Here is a 4,315-nt window from a genome sequence, read left to right as displayed (position 1 = left end):
TTCTGTTTTATAGGGTCCCTAGGAGTTGGAATCAGCTCAATAGCAAAGTTTGGTATGGGTTTTTTTGTTTTGTTTTGTTTTTTAATCTGTTTGGCCACCTCTTAGATGGAGTCCTTGGGTGGCGCAAATGGTTAAGCACTCGGCTACTAGCCGTAAAAGTTGAAGGTTCAAACCCACCCAGCAGTGCCTAGGAAGACAGGCCTGGTCAGGGGCGGGTTATCCAATAAGCAAGGTTTGCACAGGCTTACTTACTAATCTGTAGTGAACAATTTCACATGGGTTTCATCACACATTTAATGATGATGTTCCGTGTGGTGAAATCCATGTGAGTCGACTATGAGTTGGAGTCAACTTGAGGGCAGTGGGTTTTTGGTTTCTGGACTCATAGCGACCCTACAGGACAGAGCAGAACCGCCCCACAGAGTTTCCAAGGAGCGCCTAGGGGATTCGAACTGCTGACCCTTTGGTTAGCAGCCGTAGCACTTAACTACTACGCCACCAGGGTTTCCTTTTGGGTAGAGCGCCAACTAGAGGCTGCTTTATGTAATGGTCACCAACAACCACCCTAGATTCCTGGGCAGAGAAGACGTGGCAGAGCAAGCAGTCGGGCGTGAGAAAACCTAGGAGGAGGTCTCCACCACCACCCCATGTAAGAACTGAGTGAAAAGGGCAAGTCACACACCCTCCTGAATCTCAATAGACTCACCTGTGAAGGAAGGACATCATAATGTTGGCCACAGGGCTGTTGGGAGAACCACATGAGGCCAGATACATGAGATGCTTTGTAAACTTTACAGGGCTGTGTAAATAATATATTATTCAACTCATGGTGCTTAGCCAGGGCCTTGAAACTGTAACAAGGTGTTAATATTAAAGTTTCCACAGAGACAATGAGACACAATACTGTGAAATTCTAAAGCTGGATCCCTCAAACAAAAATTACAAAGGAAATTGTCAAGAGCTGATTTCATAACTCCTGAGTCCCCTCACCTATTCTGAGAATACAAAAATAGGAGACAAAGAATCAATTTGGAAGAGGTTTTTTTTTTTTTTTTAAGAAAGCTGTTGACATGTTGTGAGACTCCCACCCCAACTAGGGGGAAGGGTAGGGAGTGCTACCTTCAGCTCAAGTTTGGTGAAGGGGTTTCCCTGGGACCACTCAGAAAGCTGTGAAGTGCGTTGCCTGCAGCTGGAACACGTGAGGGAGTGTGGAAGCTCAGTGCCTCCTGCATAGCTGACAAAATGGTCCAGGCCTGCGGAGTTGAGGGGACAGAGCTGTGTGGATGCGGGCCCTGCAGAAGAAAGGAACACAGTGGGCTTTGCTTGAGTTCTTCTCAGGGCCCAGCAGCAGAGAACTGAGGGGGAATGTTGAGTCTCCAGGGACTGTGGAAAGGACCCCATCTGACTTCTGGGACAGAGAGGCAGCTGTCTAGATTGGAGGGAACTCCAGGTAAAAGGCTGGCAGGAAACCCTCAAGGAGCCCACAAGAGCCCCCTGAGAAAAATGGTCAACTCCAGACATCTGCCAGAACAAGAGAGCACAGATCCTCTTCTGTTTACAACCGAGCAGGACTTTTCCTGCCCCCACTTCTCCTCTACCCCTTCCCCACTGCTGGGGGTCAGCAATTGTCTAACCCGTTGGCCTCTGTATAGTCTGATGGCTCCATATTTCTAATACACCCTCCCCAGAAACACAAACTACAGAAATCCCCCATGAAGGTTGCAGGGTGTACCAGCATCTAGGGTCAAAGAGGTCCCAAGAAAATTTTACCTTTCCCTCTCTCTCTTGGCAGGCAACCCTGAACAACTTCTGATGCATGACTCCAAACAAGACTGGCTACATAATTTGCAGGCCCAGTGCAAGATGACAATGCAAGGCACCTTCTTTAAAATTATTAAGGATTCCAAGATAGCAACCAAATAAACAAAACAAAAATAAAGCCGTTGCCATTGAGTTGACTCCGACTCATAACCCTATAGGACAGAGTAGAACTGCCCCATAGGGTTTTCAAGGAGCAGCTGGTGAATTCGAACTGTCAGCCTTTTGGTTAGCAGCCGTAGCTCTTAACCACTGCCCCACCAGGGCTCTAAGAGAGCAACAGCAGGGTATTGATCCACGTGAGGGGCCCTTCTAAATGCAAGCCCCGTGCAAATGCACGGGTCGCACACCGTGAAGCCGGACCTGGCCCTAAATCTCCTCCATTAGCAAGCACTAATAGAGGGGATTGTAGAATCCACTTCCCCTTCAGGGGGGTCTACTTCAGGCCATACCCCTCAGATTGACATGAACAGACACCTACAAGCGGGTCTCCTGTCTCTCCTCCGGGGGGAAACAGGTAAGGGAGAAGACTAGTAAAAGCTGGAATGGAGTAACCTTACAGACCCAGAAAAGGCTTAGGTCAGACATGTGGCCACAGGCCCCAGGACAGAAAGGATTTTGTGGCAAGATATAATCTCCATGTAAGAGCCCAGGAGTGCCTGGCAAGTTTACCTTCAATCATGAGAACGGCAGAGTGACACTCAGCTCACAAAAGCATGGGCTGGTCCTGAGCTGTTTAGGGTCTTATAAGCCAGGTAGTTAAAATCCTGGCCAGATTTTTCTGGGAGGCAACCCTATGCTCTGTGAGGAGGACACCCTCCAGAGAAGCTGAGAAGAGCATGTTTTTTTAAAAATGTAAAATAATGAGAACAAGGAAGAGCGAGTGCTTTCAAGGGGCTTCCTGCAGGGACCTCACCCTGTCGTGCCCCCCTTTGTTGGTTCACTGATGAGAATCAGCCCAGTGGAGATGGTCATGGGACCAATGATGCCTTTTTAGCCCCCTAATCCCAACAGAAATGTGCCCCCTAATCCCAAATAAAATGTGCAAAGACCTGGAGTTAGAAAACCAAAAGGAGAAGAACATGTTTGGCATTTCTTAAGCTGAAAGAACTGAAGAAAAAATTCAAGCCTCGAGTTGCAATATTGAAGGATCCTATGGGCAAAATGGAAACCCTGGTGGCATAGTGGTTAAGTGCTACAGCTGCTAACCAAAGGGTTGGCAGTTTGAATCTGCCAGGCGCTCCTTGGAAACTATGGGGAAGTTCTACTCTGTCCTATAGGGTTGCTATGAGTCAGAATCGACTCAACGGCACTGGGTTTGGGTTTTTTTTTGGTATGGGCAAAATGTTGAACAACGCAGGAAGCATCAAAAGAAGATGGAAGCAATACAGAGTCACTGTTTCAAAAAGAATTGGTCGACATTCAGTCATCTAAAGTGGTAGCATATGATCAAGAACCCATGGTGCTGAAGGAAAAGGTCCACACTGCACTGAAGGCATTGGCAAAAAAATCCAAGGCTCCAGGAATTGACAGATTATCAATTGATGTGTTTCAACAAATGGATGCCACATTGGAAGCACTCACTCATCAATGCCAAGAAATTGGGAAGACAGCTACGTGGCCAACTGACTGGGAGAGATCCACATTTGTGCCCATTCCAAAGAAAGGTGATGCAACAGAATGTGGGAATTATTAAACAATATCATTAATATCATACAAAAGCCAAGTTTTGCTGAAGATAATTGACTCTTGGTACCTGGCAAATCCTAATGACATCTCAGCAGCTCTCAAAACTGGAGAAGCGTTCTTCCTGCTACTATACTTCTGCTCAGACTCACTCTTCCTCCTTCGTCGCTTCAGAAATGTGGCCTTCGAGGGGAAACAATCTCATTACAAAAAGGAAGACCATTCTAGTCACAATGTACCCAAGCAGATGCATGTCCCTGTTGAATGTCTTCTTTCCTACTGATTAGTAAGTTGTATGAGGCCATAAGCTGTGCTGATCTGGTGTCTTGTCACAAAGATGTGGTGAAATCCACGTGACATTTTTCACTACAAATTAGAAAGTAAGCCCATGCTTACCTTGCTTACTGGGTCATCCACCCCTGTCAGGGGTTGTAAATTTGAAAAGAGGCTTTGATTCTGTAGGAAGATGCTGTGGAGTTGGGAGAGAAACAGATGCCAGCCATACCTAGAAGCAGTATCTTTGATGTGGTGAAAAAAATGTGAAGTTGTTCACTACAGATGATCTGGTGAGCAAGGTAAGCACCGTGCTTGCCTTGCCTATTGGATAATCTGCCTCTGGGCCTGGCAATCTATTTCCAAAAGGTCACAACCTTGAAAACCCCATGGAGCAGTTCTACTCTGTACATACGGGGTTGCTGTGAGTCAGGATCCACTAGATGACAAGTAACAACATCTGTTTGGCCACCTCTTAAATGTGCCCCCGAAAATATTGGTTTTGTACTTCTGATGCTTTTTTAATGATATCCTGGGC

Source organism: Elephas maximus, chromosome 20 (genome assembly GCF_024166365.1).
Source record: "Elephas maximus indicus isolate mEleMax1 chromosome 20, mEleMax1 primary haplotype, whole genome shotgun sequence".
Lineage (NCBI taxonomy): Eukaryota > Metazoa > Chordata > Mammalia > Proboscidea > Elephantidae > Elephas > Elephas maximus.
Note: the sequence above shows the minus strand (reverse complement) of the source record.